Raw genomic sequence first — 19,819 nt, forward strand, 5'->3', positions numbered from 1 at the left:
CTTGTGCATAGGTCTGTATAGAACAGTGGTTCCCAAACTAGGGGCGCCATTTGTTCAGGGAAAGCCCCTGGTGGGCCAGGCTGGTTTGTTTACTTGCCACGTCTGCAGGTTCGGCCGATCGCAGCTCCCACTGGCCATGATTCGCCGCTTCAGGCCAATGGGGGCTGTGGGAAGGGCGGCCAGCATGTCCCTCGGCCCGCTCCGCTTCCTGAAGCCCCCATTGGCCGAGAATGGTGAACAGCGGCCACTGGGAGCTGCGATTGGCCAAACATGCGGACGTGGCAGGTAAGCAAACCATCCTGGCCCGCCAGGGGCTTTCTCTGAACAAGTGGCGCCCCTAGTTTGGGAACCACTGGTATAGAATTTCTATATGCTTGGGTAATCATAACTTTCATTGTAACTTTCATAATACTTGTCAAATAGAATGTACGTGTGGTCACTACCCTTGGTCTTTGGTGTTCCTAGAGACTCTAACTCTAAAGAAAGTAGAGGAGGTGACTTTCACTCTGTTAAGCTTGAAACTGTAGCTGCCAGAGCCAAACCCACGCTGGTGTAATACCATATTACAGAATTCACTTTAAATAAAATAAAATAAAATAAAATAAAATAAAATAAAAGGCTATACCATTCTGTCCAAAGTTTCTCTGATTGGGAAAAGGGGGTCCTACAACGTTATAACTATTAACATTAGAAATAGCCAAACGGAAAGGTAGGGTGATGCATCAGACAGAAAAGGAAAGATTTGCATGAGTAAGAAATTGTGAATCCTATGAGGAGAGAGATTTCTGCTAAAGAATCAGAAGGAAGATCAGTTGAATCTTGTGCTGTGCCCCTACTTACAGAACTCGTAAGACTTTATCCAGCCCATAATTAGATCATATAATCTATATAATATCATATAATCTATATAATTAGATATATATAAACCAGTTATATATATTTCCCAAGGGACCCATCACAGTTGTATCTAGGCTCACATGTAAGTAAGAGTCCGTTCCAAACTATGCACTGATGCATTCTGTGAAGCAGAACAGAACTGAGTCTGCGTTTAAAAATAAATAGTAATCTTGCAACTCCTGCTTTCTACTAGCCAGCACTGACAGCTCCAGTCAACAGAATACTGGTGTTAGAAGAAACTGGGTTTGGACACAAGAAAATGAAAGTTTGGAATGATAACTATATGGAAAGACACAGCATAGTACAACAATATGCTAAAAAGTCTTAACTATTGTATGTTTAATTTTAATAGAGTGGCTCCTTTTGTTTTGCATCAGCTTCTTTATTCTGCACTGGTAAAGTAAACCTAACCAATTTTGTTGCCAGTTTCAGATTATAATTTAATGAGATGTATCAGTTTCAAGAGCCTCATCAACTAGTCCAATTGAAAAGACCAATGTAAATTAAAGTAGTTATAATTTTATAAGAATGGTCAAGACATTTACTGTCTTCAAGCTTCAAAAGATACATTTCCCAACTTCCTTTTTAGAATGTTTTAACCTCACTACTATTTGTGTGGCTACCTCTGGGAGTTCATTTATTTTCAAAATTAAAACATCAGACTCTCATGGGGAAACACACACACACACACACCCCAATATGTTGTAATGAATGAGCTCAGAGTGATTTCAGTACATAGAAAACTATGTTTTGTAACAGAAAACTGTCCACTTGTCATGGCTATTTTTGTCCACTCTGTTCTTCCTTGTATCCAGTTCTCAGACAACTTCATAGCAACAAAATGTAATTGCTTTTTTCAGACAAGCCATGAGTACTTAAAATACAGTGTAACACATTGGTGAGTGCATTACCCATCCCCCTCTGTACCCAGTGCACAGAGAATACAAATCTGTTACAGCCCCAGCTAGAAAGACTTAGCCCTGGTCTACACTAGGAGTTGAGGTTGAATTTAGCAGCATTAAATCAATTTAACCCTGCACCTGTCCACATGACAAAGCCCTTTTTTTCGACTTAAAGAGCTCTTAAAATCGATTTCCTTACTCCACCCCCAACAAGGGGATTAGCGCTGAAATCGGCCTTGCCGGGTCGAATTTGGGGTACTGTGGATGCAATTAGATGGTATTGGCCTCCGGGAGCTATCCCAGAGTGCTCCATTGTGACCGCTCTGGACAGCACTCTCAACTCAGATGCACTGGCCAGGTAGACAGGAAAAGAACCGCGAACTTTTGAATCTCATTTCCTGTTTGGCCAGTGTGGCAAGCTGCAGGTGACCATGCAGAGCTCATCAGCAGAGGTGACCATGATGGAGTCCCAGAATCGCAAAAGAGCTCCAGCATGGACCGAACGGGAGGTACAGGATCTGATCGCTGTATGGGGAGAGGAATCCGTGCTATCAGAACTCCGTTCCAGTTTTCAAAATGCCAAAACATTTGTCAAAATCTCCCAGGGCATGAAGGACAGAGTCCATAACAGGGACCCGAAGCAGTGCCGCCTGAAACTTAAGGAGCTGAGGCAAGCCTACCGGAAAACCAGAAAGGCTAACGGCCCCTCCGGGTCAGAGCCCCAAACATGCTGCTTCTATGATGAGCTGCATGCCATTTTAGGAGGTTCAGCCACCACTACCCCAGCCGTGTTGTTTGACTCCTTCAATGGAGATGGAGGCAACACGGAAGCAGGTTTTGGGGACAAGGAAGATGATGATGATGAGGTTGTAGATAGCTCACAGCAAGCAAGCGGAGAAACCAGTTTTCCCGACAGCCAGGAACTGTTTCTCACCCTGGACCTGGAGCCAGTACCCCCCGAACCCACCCAAGGCTGCTTCCTGGAGCCAGCAGGTGGAGAAGGGACCTCCGGTGAGTGTACCTTTTAAAATACCATACATGGTTTAAAAGCAAGCGTGTTTAATGATTAATTTGCCCTGGAATTCGCGGCTCTCCTGGATGTACTCCCAAAGCCTTTGCAAAAGGTTTCTGGGGAGGGCAGCCTTATTCCATCCACCATGGTAGCACACTTTACCACTCCAGGCCAGTAACACGTACTTGGGAATCATTGCAGAACAAAGCATTGCAGTGTATGTTTGCTGGCATTCAAACAACATCTGTTCTTTATCTCTCCGTGTTATCTTCAGAAGAGTGATATCATTCATGGTCACCTGGTTGAAATAGGGTGCTTTTCTTAAGGGGACATTCAGAGGTGCCCGTTCCTACTGGGCTGTTTACCTGTGGCTGAACAGAAATGTTCCCCACTGTTAGCCATGGGGAGGGGGGAAGGGCTAGCCATGCGGTGGGGGGAGGCAAAATGCAACCTTGTAACGAAAGCACATATGCTATGTATGTAATGTTAACAGCAAGGTTTACCGTGAAAGAGTGTACCCATTGTTCTATAAAAGGTGTCTTTTTAACTACCACTGTCCCTTTTTTTTTTCTCCACCAGCTGTATGTGTTTCAAGAATCACAGGATCTTCTCCTTCCCAGAGGCTAGCGAAGATCAGAAGGCAAAAAAAACGCACTCGTGATGAAATGTTCTCTGAGCTCATGCTGTCCTCCCACACTGACAGAGCACAGACGAATGCGTGGAGGCAGACAATGTCAGAGTGCAGGAAAGCACAAAATGACCGGGAGGAGAGGAGGCGGGCTGAAGAGAGTACGTGCAGGCTGAAGAGAGGGCTGAAGCTGAAAGGTGGCAGCAGCGTGATGAGAGGAGGCAGGATTCAACGCTGAGGCTGCTGGAGGATCAAACTAATATGCTCCAGCGTATGGTTGAGCTGCAGGAAAGGCAGGAGCACAGACTGCCGCTACAGCCCCTGTGTAACCAACCGCCCTCCTCCCCAAGTTCCATAGCCTCCTCACCCAGACACCCAAGAACATGGTGTGGGGGCCTCCGGCCACCCAGCCACTCCACCCCAGAGGATTGCCCAAGCAACAGAAGGCTGGCATTCAATAAGTTTTAAAGTGCTGTGTGGCCTTGTCCTTCCCTCCTCCACCACCCCTCCCAGTGCTTCCCTCCTCCACCACCCCTCCTGGGCTACCTTGGCAGTTATCCCCCTATTTGCGTGATGAATTAATAAAGAATGCATGAATGTGAAATAACAATGACTTTATTGCCTCTGCAAGCTGTGATCGAAGGAGGGAGGGGAGGGTGGTTAGCTTACAGGGAAGTAGAGTGAATCGGGGGCGGGGGGCAGTTTCTTCAAGGAGAAACAAACAGAACTTTCATACCGTAGCCTGGTTTTCAAAGCTTTTCTGATGCGCACCGCACCCTCCTACGCTCTTCTAACTGCCCTGGTGTCTGGCTGCACGTAACCAGCAGCCAGGCGATTTGCCTCAACCTCCCACCCCGCCATAAACATCTCCCCCTTACTCTCACAGATATTGTGGAGAGCACAGCAAGCAGTAATAACTGTGGGAATACTGGTTCCTCTGAGGTCTAACCGAGTAAGTAAACTGCACCAGCGTGCTTTTAAAGTCCAAATGCACATTCTACCACCATTCTGCACTTGCTCAGCCTGTAGTTGAACAGCTCCTAACTACTGTCCAGGCTGCCTGTGTATGGCTTCATGAGCCATGGCATTAAGGGGTAGGCTGGGTCCCCAAGGATACATATAGGCATTTCAACATCCCCAATGGTTATTTTCTGGTCTAGGAATAAAGTCCCTTCCTGCAGCTTTTGAAACAGACCAGAGTTCCTGAAGATGCAAGTGTCATGTACCTTTCCTGGCCATTCCATGTTGATGTTGGTGAAACATCCCTTGTGATCCACCAGTGCTTCCAGCACCACTGAAAAGTACCCCTTGCGGTTTATGTACTCGCTGCCTTGGTGCTCCGGTGCCTACATAGGGATATGGGTTCCGTCTATGGCCCCACCACAGTTCGGGAATCCCATTGTAGCAAAGCCATCCACTATGACCTGCACATTTCCAAGGGTCACTACCCTTGATATCAGCAGATCTTTGATTGCGGGTTGGCTACTTGCATCACAGCAGCCCCCACAATAGATTTGCCCACTCCAAATTGACTCCCGACTGACCGGTAGCTGTCTGGCATTGCAAGCTTCCACAGGGCCATTGCCACTCGCTTCTCAACTGTGAGGGCTGCTCTCATCTTGGTATTGTGCCTCAGGACAGGGGAAAGCAAGTCACAAAGTTCCATGAAAAGGTTTCGCAGCTGTTGGGAATCGTCCCAGACTGGCAACACTATGCAGTCCCACCAGTCTGTGCTTGTTTCCCAGGCCCAGAATCTGCATTCCACCGCATGAACCTGCCCCATTAGCATCATGATGCCCACATTGCCAGGGCCCGTGCTTTGAGAAAAGTCTGTGTCTGTGTCCTCATCACTGCGCTGACATCGCCTACTCGCTCGATTTCACTTTGCCAGGTTCTGGTGCTGCATATACTGCTGAATAATGCGTGTGGTGTTTAATGTGCTCCTAATTGCCAAAGTGATCTGAGCGGGCTCCATGCTTGCCGTGGTATGGCGTCTCCACAGAAAAAAGGCACGGAACAATTGTCTGCCGTTTCTCTGATGGAGGGAGGGGCGACAGATGACATGGCTTACAGGGAATTAAAATCAACGAAGGGGGTGGCTTTACATCAAGGAGAAACAAGAACAACTGTCACACAGAATAGCCCCCTCAAGGATTGAACTCAAAACCCTGGGTTTAGTAGCCCAATGCTCAACCCACTGAACTATTCCTCCCCCCAGTATTTCAGGCAGGACTGAATCTCCATTAAACTTTTCAAGGTGCCCCTGACAGACCTCACAGAAACGATTGTTGGCTGTTGATTTCATGGAGGGAGGGAGGGGGGAGCAAATGAATACAAAACAAATCTGGTGTTTTTCTTGTTTTGATCCACTCCAGCTACCTTTTACATCTTTGGCTGGCAGCAGACAGTGCAATAGGACTGCTAGCCATCCTCATCTCCTGCCTGCTCGGCAGAAGATGGTGCAATAGGACTACTAGCCATCCCCATTTCCTGCCTGCTCGCCATAAGATGGTACAATAGGACTGCCAACAGGACTAAAGAGAATGACCTGGTCGAGTCACTCCTAATTTAGTCCCTGTGCCCATGTCTGCCCAGGCACTCCTGACTGCCCTTACCGAGGTGGCCAGGAGCACCTCGGACATGACAACGATGATTATCAGGCCTATTGTACCATCTGCTGCCACAAGGCAATGGGTTGCTGCTGCTGTGTAGCAATGCAGTACCGTGTCTGCCAGCACCCAGGAGACATAGGGTGACAGTGAGCTGAGCGGGCTCCATGCTTGCCACGGTATGGCGTCTGCACAGGTAACTCAGGAAAAAAGGCACAAAACGATTGTCTGCCATTGCTTTCACAGAGGGAGGGAGGGCCTGACGACATGTACCCAGAACCACGCGTGACAATGTTTTTGCCCCATTAGGCATTGGGATCTCAACCCAGAATTCCAATGGGCAGCAGAGACAGCGGGAACTGTGGGATAGCTACCCATAGTGCAACACTCCGGAAGTCGACGCTAGCCTCGGTACTGTGGAAGCACTCCGCTGAGTTAATGCACTTCATGCACTTAGAGCATTTTGTGCGGGGGGACACACAATCGACTATATAAAAACGATTTCTAAAAAACCGACTTCTATAAATTCGACCTAATTTCGTACTGTAGACATACCTTTAGCTACGTAGTTCAAGGTGCTTGTGCTTTTAGCTCTGTAGGTGCAGTACAGTAACTGTAATATCATACTACCAACAGTAAATTGATTAACAATCCCTTTCCTGGCAGAGGATAAGTTTCTGTACAAATTAAATCAGACTGCACTGTATAGGATGTTCACATTGCAGTAACAAATATGTTATTGCCAAACTACAGGGCTGCAGTGGCTAACAACTTTAGCAAATGAACGGGTGCTATTCCAGTGAATCAAGGTCTCTCAGATTAAAGCAGCCAAGCCTTCACGCCAAAGCCTGAGTGTTTTTATTTGATCCTCTACTTATGTGTTTCTCAGCCTTCTCTGGTTGGTGACCCCTTATTCAAAGTCAACAAATTTCAAATCCCTTATATTTACTGTTAAAGGAAGAGTAAAAAATATTTTTTTAAAAAAGGTTATCAGTGATAATAAGAAGCCTACCTAATTTATGTATGTGTGCAAGGCTGATAGAGAATACCTGGCCTTGAAGGGTAAAGGGTGTGTAAGAGCAAGATATTCTTTGCTATCAACTATAATAAAACTCAGTGCCTTCTGACCTCTGGTGGGAGGTTGCAACCCACGGGATGAGAAACACTGCTCCACATTAACCTGTAACTAGAGGCCAGATTTCTGTACCCATTGAATGGTACCTCACTCTACAAGTTGTCCCACTGAAGTCAGGGGAACTAACTCTGAAGTCAACTGCTACTATATTGCAGTAAGGGTATCAGACTCTGTCCCTTAAGAACGGCCATACTGGGTCAGACCAAAGGTCCATCTAGCCCAGTATCCGGTCTTCCGACAGTGCCAAATGCCAGGTGCCCCAGAGGGAATGAACGGAACAAATAATCATCAAGTGATCCATCCCCTGTCGCCCATTCCCAGCTTCTGGTAAACAGAGGCTAGGGACACCATCCCGGCCCATCCTGGCTAATAGCCATTGATGGACCTATCCTCCATGAATTTATCTAGTGCTTTTTTGAACCCTGCAACAGTCTTGGCCTTCACAACATCCCCTGGCAAGGAGCAACTATTTTAAAATGAATGCATAGCAAGGGGCTAACCTCTCGAGTGGGGAGGAAAATTGCTGCAGCTTATTCAGCAAGGACCCAATCCCGCTCCAGTTGAAGTCAGTAGAAGTTTTGCCACTGACTCCAATACAAGCAGGATCAAACTTCAGTGGTGTGATTGTCCTGGAGACCTTCCGTGTCGTTAATAGAATCATAGAGTTTAAGGCCAGAAGGGATCATCAGATCATCTAGTCCAGTAGTTCTTAAACTGTGGGCCGTGACCCCGTTTTAATGGGGTCACCGGGGCTGGTGTTATACTTGCTGGAGCCTGGGGCTGAAGCCAAAGTCCAAGCCCCGCCGCCCAGGGCTTCAGTCCTGGGTGGCAGGGCTCAGGCTTCGGCTTGAGCCCCTGCACCCAGGGCTGAAGCCCTCAAGCTCCAGCTTTGGCCCCCCTCCTGGCTTTGCCCCCCACCCTGGGCAGCGGGGCTTGGGCTTCAGCTTTCGCCCTTCCGCCCATGGCAGTGGGGATTGGGCTTCAGCACCCCTTCCTGGGGTCATGAAGTAATTTTTGTTGTCAGAAGGGGGTTGCAGAGGAATGAAGTTTGAGAACCCCTGATCTAGTCTGACCTCCTGTACAGCACAGGCTGTCAACAGCACACAGCACCAGCAGGGATCTACATTTCCATGTTAGCTCCTAGTCTAAAAGAGGCAGAACATTTCACTGAGCGTATAGGATACAGAGGTTTTTTGGTCCATCTAAGTTAATATCAAGGTTTAGAAGCCGGTGTTCGCTTTTTAAATTTAACAGAGTTCAGATAATCTGTCCTACCTGTTTCATGGAGGCCTTAATCCAAATTTTTAAAATTATATTTTCCATGTGTTTACATCTTGCTGTGAATTAGAGAACAGACTTTATAGCGCTTACATACATTTTCATATGAAGCTCAGTACTACTCAATATTATTTGACGTGTAAAACATCCTGGTGTACATTGACCTTAAATTTCTGCTCTAGAGATATAGAGAGGGAGAGAGAGAGTGTAAAATATAATGAACTTCTAAACCATTGAAAATAGCAATAGAAAACACAACAACAATAGAGCTCAAATCCTACGCAGTCTTGAGAGCCTGGTAAACTTTACTGATTGTTACTGGCAACAACACTATAAACCTGCTCTTCTTCAATAACAACATGTCGTTAACACTGATGGTCAGAACTTTCCTCATCAACCCAATTTATTCATTTCACTTCCTCATAGGTCAACAGGTCCAAAGTTTAGCCAAGCAGCGTTTACATGGTTGCCTTGGTGTGGCATAAACTGGAATGACACAGCCTAAAGACAACAGCTTGGACAGAGTTTCTTTCACCCAAGCGTTCTAGAGCTGGTCTCCTTCCCCGACAGACACAGTAAGGGCAGAGCCAAACTCCGCTGCCACCCCCTATCTCCAGAGGGGATGCAACTTCCATAAAGTTCATACAAGATGCCGCCCCCTGGACTAAGCTGAGGGGCGTTGGGGGAAGAGAGCACAGGAGAGAGGCAGAGAGAAGCTTCTGTAACTTACCCACAGGAGGTGGGCTGGGGTCCGCTCTCCGGGCTGCAGCCCTGCACCGTGAGGAGGGAGGGATGGAGCCGCCGCCAGCCCAGTCACAGCGGTGATCCGAGCCACCCGGCGGGCAGGACAGAGCGCTCGCTTCTCACGCACCTCCAGAGCCGCTGCTCCCGGAAATCCAGCAGGACTTGCTGGCCGCTCGCACCTGCGGGGGGCGGGGAGGGGGATGAATCGCAAGGCAGGGCTCGCTCCGCTGGCTGGCAGGCGGCGTTCAAAGCAGGCGGGCGCTCTGCCTGGGACACCCGAAGCTGCCCTCGGATGGGCGGCTGCGCTCTGCAGCCGGACGCCCTGGCTCCATCCGCGGGGAGTTGTGCTTCTGCCCTTCCACGGAGGCGCCCGGCACAGGGTTAGGGCGCGATCAGTAACCTCCCCCCCCCAAACATAGCGGGAATTCTAACACGGGCTGGAACCCTAGTGTAGACGGGGCCGTTGCAGTTTTAACACGTAGGTGCCCACGTGCTGCGTGGGTACCCTGGCAGGGGGGCGGGCGGGTCTGTAGTCTGGGGCTAGACACAACCGCTGCCAATGTGGCCATGGCCCCACACTGTGGAGCCAGGGCCAGTCTGTCTAGGCGCTGGGAGGCACCTCCCAGCCACTATGTAGATAGGGGTCACTGTTCCCTCTAAGCTGGGCGCGTGTGCGTGCCCACACAGACCCTAAACCCCGTGCACACGGCGAGACACCGCGTGCACAAAAATTTGCACAGAAGAAATGTTTTCTGTACACAGCCTGTCAAAAATTTGCCCAGAAGAAATGTTTTGTGCATGTGGCCTGTCAAAACTTAGAGGGAATATTGACAGGGGTGTTAAGTAGTTAACACGTGTTCGAACACACCCTTTTTCCTGAAGACCAGGCCTCTGAGTCTTGGTGCTAGACTCACTTCGTAATGCCTGGCGCTGGGGTTTATCTTGGCTGTATTTTGTTTTCTGCAGTGGTGGGGCTCTCTTTTCTCACCATCTGAAGGTTTGCTGGCTGATTCTCTAGCTGAAGGACCAGCAGTTGATGTCAGGTGGGTTCTGTATTTCATGGAGACTTCTGAAATATATTCATTTATTTTGATGTATAACATTATACAAAAAAGTGCTTCTGTGGGTGCCTGTTCCCAGGGTAGTTTCCATAGTAATCAATTAAAAAACTGATCAAGTTTAGCCACACACAAGCCCCATGCTGCAGTGATGCAACTGTGCCTGAAAGAAGCTCACTGCAGGTTGGGGATCATAGCACAATTCTCCCCCTACTATGACTTATTTTCTCTCTTCCTTTGAAACATCTCTTAAGAATGCCATTAACTCATTACTAAACTGCAAAGACTTACACACTTCCATAACTGTACTGAACATTGTATGCCCAAAGATTATACAGAGAGTCTGGATCAAAATTAGGAAAAGAACCCAGAAGTTCTAAAAAAATATTCCTGTATGCATGGCAAAAAGATAGCACATGACAGGCACAAAAATAGGTCACTCATGTCCTATGGACTTTACAAAAAAGTGCAGAATTAGTTATTGCCTTGAAAAATTTATAATCCAAACAGATTGAATTGTCTCTTCATTCAAGTTCTGTGTGCTCATGAATGTGTTCTATTCCTGCACCCACTGACATCAGCAGGAACATTGCCACTGACTTAAATGGGAGTGAGCCTTAGGGTTGCCAGGTGTCCAGTTTTCGACCAGAATGCCTGGTCGAAAAGGGACCCTGGAGGTGTAGGAGCAGGATTTTATAATTGTACTATAAGAATAGAGGTACTAATGTATGTCTTGATTTCATTTTACCAGCCACCCTTTTTGAATAGCAGAAAGGAATGACCCTTTGGGACATTGGTAGGAATACATCTGACAGACTGCCAGTGTTTGTACTGATGTTAAAGCAGGGTCAGACCAGAACAATCCTTATGATGGATTATGGTCACCCTTTTGTTTTAGGATAAGTTATAATGCCTCTCCTTCTGCCCCTCCACCCCCACAAACATGATACAGTTCTGTGGTGACCTAGAATCCTATTTTCGAAGTCTCCGACTCAAGGAATATTTCCAATACACCTCTGAACAACATACTAATCGACAGAGACCTCCCTACCAACACTACAAAAAGAAGGATTCTAGATGGACTCCTCCTGAAGGTCGAGACAGCAGACTGGACTTCTACATAGAGTGCTTCCACCGACGTACACAGGCTGAAATTGTGGAAAAGCAGCATCACTTGCCCCATAACCTCAGCCATGCAGAACACAATGCCATCCACAGCCTCAGAAACAACTCTGACATCATAATCAAAAAGGCTGACAAAGGAGGTGCTGTTGTCATCATGAATAGGTCAGAATATGAACAAGAGGCTGCTCGGCAGCTCTCCAACACCACTTTCTACAAGCCATTACCCTCTGATCCCACTGAGAATTACCAAAAGAAACTACAGCATTTGCTCAAGAAACTCCCTGAAAAAGCACAAGATCAAATCTGCACAGACACACTCCTGGAACCTCGACCTGGGATATTCTATCTACTACCTAAGATCCATAAACCTGGAAATCCTGGGCGCCCCATCATCTCAGGCATTGGCACCCTGACAGCAGGGTTGTCTGGCTATGTAGACTCCCTCCTCAGGCCCTATGCTACCAGCACTCCCAGCTACCTTCGAGACACCACTGACTTCCTGAGGAAACTACAATCCATCGGTGATCTTCCTGAAAACACCATCCTGGCCACTATGGATGTAGAAGCCCTCTACACCAACATTCCACACAAAGATGGACTACAAGCCGTCAGGAACACTATCCCCGATAATGTCACGGCTAACCTGGTGGCTGAACTTTGTGACTTTGTCCTTACCCATAACTATTTTACATTTGGGGACAATGTATACCTTCAAATCAGCGGCACTGCTATGGGTACCCGCATGGCCCCACAGTATGCCAACATTTTTATGGCTGACTTAGAACAATGCTTCCTCAGCTCTCGTCCCCTAACGCCCCTACTCTACTTGCGCTATATTGATGACATCTTCATCATCTGGACCCATGGAAAAGAAGCCCTTGAGGAACTCCACCATGATTTCAACAATTTCCATCCCACCATCAACCTCAGCCTGGTCCAGTCCACACAAGAGATCCACTTCCTGGACACTACAGTGCTAATAAACGATGGTCACATAACCACCACCCTATACCGGAAACCTACTGACCGCTATTCCTACCTACACGCCTCCAGCTTTCACCCTGACCACACCACACAATCCATTGGCTACAGCCAAGCTCTGCGATACAACCGCATTTACTCCAACCCCTCAGACAGAGACAACACTTACAAGATCTCTACCAAGCATTCTTACAAGTACAATACCCACCTGCGGAAGTGAAAAAACAGATTGATAGAGCCAGAAGAGTTCTCAGAAGTCACCTACTACAGGACAGGCCTAACGAAGAAAATAACAGAACGCCACTAGCCGTCACCTTCAGCCCCCAACTAAAATCCCTCCAACGCATTATTAAGGATCTACAACCTATCCTGAAGGATGACCCAACACTCTCACAAATCTTGGGAGACAGGCCAGTCTTTGCCTACAGACAGCCCCCCAAGCTGAAGCAAATACTCACCAGCAACCACATACCACACAACAGAACCACTAACCCAGGAACCTATCCTTGCAACAAAGCCCGTTGCCAACTGTGCCCACATATCTATTCAGGGGACATCATCACAGGGCCTAATAACATCAGCCTAATAATATCAGAGGCTCGTTCACCTGCACATCCACCAATGTGATATATGCCATCATGTGCCAGCAATGCCCCTCTGCCATGTACATTGGTCAAACTGGACAGTCTCTACGTAAAAGAATAAATGGACACAAATCAGATGTCAAGAATTATAACATTCATAAACCAGTCGGAGAACACTTCAATCTCTCTGGTCACGCAATTACAGACATGAAGGTTGCGATATTACAACAGAAAAACTTCAAATCCAGACTCCAGCGAAAGACTGTTGAATTGGAATTCATTTGCAAATTGGATACAATTAACTTAGGCTTGAATAGAGACTGGGAGTGGCTAAGTCATTATGCAAGGTAACCTATTTCCCCTTGTTTTTTCCTACCTCCTCCCCTCCCCCCAGATGTTCTTGTTAAACCCTAGATTTGTGCTGGAAATGGCCCACCTTGATTATCATACACATTGTAAGGAGAGTAATCACTTTAGATAATTTAGATAATTTAGATATTACCAACAGGGGAGTGGGTTTGTGTGTGTGGAAAAAAAAAAAGGCGGGGGGGGGGAGAAAGCCCCCTTGATTATCATACACATTGTAAGGAGAGTGATCACTTTAGAGAAGCTATTACCAACAGGAGAGTGGGTTTGTGGTGGGGGAGGGGTGGGGAGAAAACCTGGATTTGTGCTGGAAATGGCCGAACTTTATTATCATACACATTGTAAGGAGAAAGAAAAGGAGTACTTGTGGCACCTTAGAGACTAACCAATTTATTTGAGCATGAGCTTTCGTGAGCTACAGCTCACTTGAAGTGAGCTGTAGCTCACGAAAGCTCATGCTCAAATAAATTGGTTAGTCTCTAAGGTGCCACAAGTACTCCTTTTCTTTTTGCGAATACAGACTAACACGGCTGTTACTCTGAAACCTGTCATTGTAAGGAGAGTGATCACTTTAGATAAGCTATTACCTGCAGGAGAGTGGGGTGGGGGGAGAGAAAACCTTTTGTAGTGGTAAACACCCTTTTTTTCATGGTTTGTGTATATAAAAAGATCTTCTGTACTTTCCACAGTATGCAGCCGATGAAGTGAGCTGTAGCTCACGAAAGCTTATGCTCAAATAAATTGGTTAGTCTCTAAGGTGTCACAAGTACTCCTTTTCTTTTTGCCAATACAGACTAACACAGCTGTTACTCAGAAAAATGTCTACTATGGTTTCCTATATGTATGACAAATTAGGCATTCTAGTTAAATATACATTTCTTTGTTTTAAGGTTTAGTAAGTAAAAGGATTTTGTATTGTGTCTATGATAAATAGATTAATGTTGAGGGCCTCAAGCCCCAATGTGAATTGTTTTAATTGTAGGATTTAGCAAGACTTAATTTATAAGGTATTCTGTATACCTTTGAAGGTTTCTGTGAGAGACTGTTTGTGTGAATGAGGAATGCATGCATCAGGAAAAGATAAAGTGTGAAGGCCATCACAAATGTCCAGATCGTCAAGAAAAAGTGAGAGACTTGGAAACACCAGGAGAAATCAGAAAACATCCATTGTATCCGAGGCTAAACATGTTAGCAGCACTGACGACCTCAGAGGTGAGACAGGCACCCCCGAAGGCGAGACAACAAATCGGAGATAACGATGGGAAGCCCAACAATAACCATCAAATGATAACAGCAGAAAACCCCAAGATTAACACCACTTAAGGACTAATGATTACAGGATGACATTGCAAAATGCATGGACTCAAATGGGAATTTACAATTATAAAGATGGGGCGTTTTGCCATGGAACTCTGGGTTCAGTCCTGCAAAGCCTCGGAGCATCGGATCACGACTGACAGAGCCCAGCTCCTTACTTGTGCTCAGTCTACCTGGCCATTAGATTGACTCGAGCTACAACAGACTGGTAACTATAAAGACCATCTGCAGGACTTGTGTGTTTGTGTGTATGTTGTGTGACTGAAAAGCACATGTTAACTGTTGTATTTTCAATAAATATGGCATATTTGCCTTCTCGCTTATAAAAGATCCCATGTGCTTTGTATAGCATAATAGAGGCTCCAATCAGCACTGCTGACCAGGCCATTAAAAGTCCGGAACCGTGGCCAGTGAGAGCTGTGGGGGCGGCGCCTGCGGGTGGAGGCAGCACACACAGCCGCCTGGCCACTCCTCCACCTAGGAGCCAAGGGACATGTCGCTACTTGTGCGGAGCCTCCCGAGTTGAGTGCCCCCCAGATCCAGCACCCTGATCCTCCTCCTGCACCCAAACTCGCTCCCAGAGCCCACACCCTGCACCCCCACCCCCAGCCCTGAGCCCCCTCCTGAACCCAAACTCCCTCCCAGAGCCTGAACCCCACCCCCCCGCACCCCACCCCTCATCCCCAGCCCCACCCCAGAGCCGCAACCTCAGCCAGAGCCCTCATCCCCTCCCGCACCCAACACTCTGCCCCAGCCTGGATCCCCCTCCTGCATCCTGAACCCATCATTTCTGGCCCCACCCCGGAGCCCACACCCCCCAGCCCAGAGTCCATACCCCCTTACACATCCCAACTCCCTGCCTCAGCCCCAGGCCCACTACCAGATGCCGAACCCCTCAGCCCCACTCCCAGAGCCCCCTCCTGCACACAAACCCCTCATCTCTGACCACAGCTGAAGCTCTCACCTCCTCCTGTATCCCAGCGCCCTGCCCCAGCTGGTGAAAATAAGCAAGTGACGGAGGGGGGATGGAGTGAGCAGGGGGCAGGGCCTTGGAGAAGGGGTGAGGCAGAGGCAGGCCTCGGGGAAGGGGTAGGGCAAGAGTGCAATTAGAAAGTTGGCAACCCTAGAGTAAGATCAGGACCCAAAAGAGTCAGCTTAATAAATCCTGCCGTCTGTCATATACAAATGCATTATAGCAGGGTAGTCATTTGGATGGCTGAGCTAAACCAGACAATGAAGGCAATTTTCCCCCTTTCTTCCTTTAAGACTCAAATCCACAAATGTAAACTCTGAGAAGTGGGGAAAAATAGGTCGAGAGGTGTCTTCTTTAGCTATTTTTTTAATATTATTAAAATCAAAAAACTTTTCATCTTATCTGCCAAGGATCTGAAAATGTTATGTTTCTAAACAGATTAAAATTACAGGTCAGTTTATTTAATACACCTTTTATGATGCATCAGCTACTTGTATTTGATTCAATTCCATTTGTTAATATAAATAAATTTGAACATGAATGAGTCTGAAAGCATTCAATAAAGAATTAGAATAAAATACATATTTTACTTGAAATGAATGATCCAATAACATTTGACTGCAAGGCTCTAGCTTACTCAAATACAGCCAGCAAAGTTACTTTGGAATAATGGCTCCTACCTGTAGAATTTAGTATTGGTTCTGTTCTTCATATTATTTGTATAATGGTAGTGTTTAGAGGGTCAGTTGAGATCAGGGCTGCAGTGAGCTAGCCTGTACACACACACATAGTGAAACAGACCCTGCCCCCAAAGAGCTTACAGTCAAAACAGATAAAAAAGGCAAAAGGTATTACCAGCAGGAGAGTGGGGTGGGAGGAGGTATTGTTTCATGGTCTCTGTGTATATAATGTCTTCTGCAGTTTCCATAGTATGCATCCGATGAAGTGAGCTGTAGTTCACGAAAGCTCATGCTCAAATAAATTGGTTAGTCTCTAAGGTGCCACAAGTACTCCTTTTCTTTTTTCAAATAAATTGGTTAGTCTCTAAGGTGCCACAAGTACTCCTTTTCTTTTTCCGATTAGAATCTCTTTCACAAATGGTATGGCTGGATTTAGCACAAAGTTTCATTTTAAATTAATATATTTTTCTTTTCCAGGTAACTTTCATAAATCTACTTATGAAGTATTCCAGAAAATAAGTCCTCTGTGCAAAGCTGAGCACAGGATTAAAGGAAAACTTTCAGGTCAAACATAATATAAACGTTTCCTTACCTCTGTTACCAACTCTAGCTTACATTAAAGCTAAAAGATCAAATATAATTTTCAAGATTTGTTTCCTTGTACCTTTCCATCAACTGAGACAGAAAAACTGTCTCACTTCTGTTTTATGGAGGTTTTTATGCAGTTTCACAGACAGATACTTTTATTTAAATCTAATGCTGCACTGTTTCCATTGTAACTCTGCAGGAAAATACTTTAAAGAGTCCACCTGATCAGAGTAAATTGCAGAATTAAGGACTCATTGTTTGATAAAATTTGACCTAGAATTTAAGGTTTGCAAGAATAAGTTTTTACAAAACCTAAGATCAATACACTGAAAACACGGACTTCAATGGGGTTCTGAATGGGTGCACAGGCAGTCCACACGCACAGTCACAGGATTTAGGCTTTTGTATTTGTTAGGTTGTGCTACTGCAGAATGATTTTTTTCCTGCTCTTTGTTAAAAAATCCTATTTATCCTGTTTGGCCTATTCTTAGTTTAATGTTTATACTATCTGCTTCTTTGCAGTCATGAAAGCATAAATAGGTACAATAGAGTACACCCTTACTGAGATAGTGATCACAAGCATTTGTAGTACAGTACGGTACACCCTTACTCAGATAGTGATCACAAGCATTTGCTATAAAATACTAGACATTCTTTATAAACCCACAGGTGAACAAGAAGGAAGTTGCTACCTCAGATTAATATTTAAAAATACAGTCTGTGGGGTTGTAGCTACTGTACAAACATACAAAAAGTTTTCAAAGACAAAAGTTTGCAGCTACCCCTGAATACTTTTCAGTGTCCAGGTTAATTTAGAACAATTCTGGAGTCAAGATAGAAAAAATGACTAAACTCTTTATACTTTTTTTTCTGTTAAAAGTTAGTGCACTGGTACTGTTTTAAAAGTCCAGGTGTCCTTCACTGTTAGGAGCAATCTTCTTAAAACAAGCTATTTTGTCCAGTATAACAAACTAAATGAACAATAACAAAATAAACAATTCCTTACAGTGCTTAGGATTCTCTAATCAGGTATACCTACTCCATGAGTCAGCTGGGTCAAGCCCCTTCCAGCGGCTTTTTGGGCCGTCCCCACAAATGTGCTCTCTGGATGATGTAATTTCATTGGCCATTAGTGGGGATTTTAATACCTTAGCTAGGGCTCAGAAACCACCTTTTTAAAGGTACATTGTCCTTATTTCCCAAGAAGAGAAAAATCATTAATAAAAACTCATCAGAGAAAAGCCTCTCATGTTCCAAAACTTGAGTCAGTGAGCTTATTCTAGCCGTGTCCAGCTGGCAGCCCTAGTGAGCTAGCTACCTGAGGCCAGCTATCACTTTGTTGTTCCCCTGGATTTCTAGCAGGACACTCCACTCTGCTGACTAGTTACTCCCTGTTTTGATGGGTTTTAGGATCTGAAGGCCTACTATCCACCCTAACTGTCCCTTATGTGAGATGGCACGAGCTGGCTTTCTCTTTGGAGGAGAATATACCCGGCAAAGGACCCAAATTCTCAGAAGGAAAGAGAAAAAATAAGGAGAGCTGAAGATGAAATGCTAGAAACTGAGTATCTCATGACACAGGCAAGATTCCTCCTCTAGCAATTGACAGTGCTACCCTGACCATTTAGGCATTACTGACCTCTGGGACAAGGGAAATAAGGGCTGAGATCTTATCCCTCTACCTTCCTTCAAAAGCCTCCACTCTGAGCTCCCTTAAGAGTCCCAAAGGTCTACATTAGAGCCTCAGTTTTGACCCAGATAACTTTGTTTTTCCACCAGTCCCCAATTGAGCTGAACTCCTAACAAAACTCTTAGATCCCGAGATAAGGAAGGCAGCCACTTTCTCATTGGAGGGTGCCAGATCCTACTCTGTTAAACAGGAAGGTTATGTTTGGTACAACGAATAGAAATTTGCTGGAAAAGGTACAGTTTGCTGCTCTGGTGACTATGAGATTTCCTTGTGACCTCTTCCAAGTCGGCAATGCACTGCAGGAGAGAGAGAACTTTCTCTGGGTCTGAAGTAATTCAGTCCAGCCTGATTTTCACATGGTTTTGAATTTCATAAATGGGCATGGCGCTTCTCAGTCTGTACAGACAGACAGACACTGTATCGGGCAGGACATCCCTCAGTTTGTACCGACAAACAGGACGCCTCTCAGTACTCTGTACAGACAGACACACACTGGGCAGGACCCCCCTCGGTCTGTGCAGATGCACACACACTGGGCAGGACGCCCCTCGTTCTGTACAGACAGACAGACACTGGGCAGGACACCCCTCGTTCTGTACAGACAGACAGACACTGGGCAGGACACCCCTCGGTCTGTACAGACAGACAGACACAGGGCAGGACGCCCCTCGGTCTGTGCAGACAGACAGACACTGGGCAGGACGCCCCTCGGTCTGTGCAGACAGACGGACACTGGGCAGGACGCCCCTCGGTCTGTGCAGACAGACGGACATTGGGCAGGACGCCCCTCGGTCTGTGCAGACAGACGGACATTGGGCAGGACGCCCCTCGGTCTGTGCAGACAGACGGACACTGGGCAGGACTCCGCTCGGTCTGTGCAGATGGACACACACTGGGCAGGACACCCCTCGGCTTGTGCAGACGGACACACACTGGGCAGGACGCCCCTCGGTCTGTGCAGACAGACAGACACTGGGCAGGACACCCCTCGGTCTGTACAGACAGACACTGGGCAGGACGCCCCTCGGTCTCTGCAGACAGACGGACACTGGGCAGGACGCCCCTCGGTCTGTGCAGACAGACGGACACTGGGCAGGACGCCCCTCGGTCTGTGCAGACAGACAGACACTGGGCAGGACGCCCCTCGGTCTGTGCAGACAGACGGACACTGGGCAGGACGCCCCTCGGTCTGTGCAGACAGACGGACACTGGGCAGGACTCCGCTCGGTCTGTGCAGATGGACACACACTGG

General features: G+C 46.7%; 1 protein-coding gene and 1 long non-coding RNA gene across 2 annotated transcripts in view; one reads left to right on the top strand and one right to left on the bottom strand.

Moving 5' to 3' along the window:
- The window catches only part of TMC5 (transmembrane channel like 5), a 54,947-nt gene extending 45,617 nt beyond the window's left edge, over positions 1-9,330 (bottom strand). Inside the window, exon 1 of the mRNA XM_077827492.1 lies at positions 9,192-9,330. The gene's annotated coding sequence lies outside the window, so the exon portion shown is untranslated. The remainder of the gene's footprint in view (positions 1-9,191) is intronic.
- LOC144270792 (uncharacterized) lies at positions 9,113-11,883 on the top strand. The gene is made up of 3 exons (XR_013347247.1): positions 9,113-9,200; positions 10,172-10,248; positions 11,216-11,883. It is a non-coding gene; the product is annotated as an uncharacterized LOC144270792 (long non-coding RNA).
- The last annotated feature ends 7,936 nt before the right edge of the window (positions 11,884-19,819 follow it).

This window comes from Eretmochelys imbricata, chromosome 10, assembly GCF_965152235.1.
Source record: "Eretmochelys imbricata isolate rEreImb1 chromosome 10, rEreImb1.hap1, whole genome shotgun sequence".
Classification (NCBI taxonomy): Eukaryota; Metazoa; Chordata; order Testudines; family Cheloniidae; genus Eretmochelys; species Eretmochelys imbricata.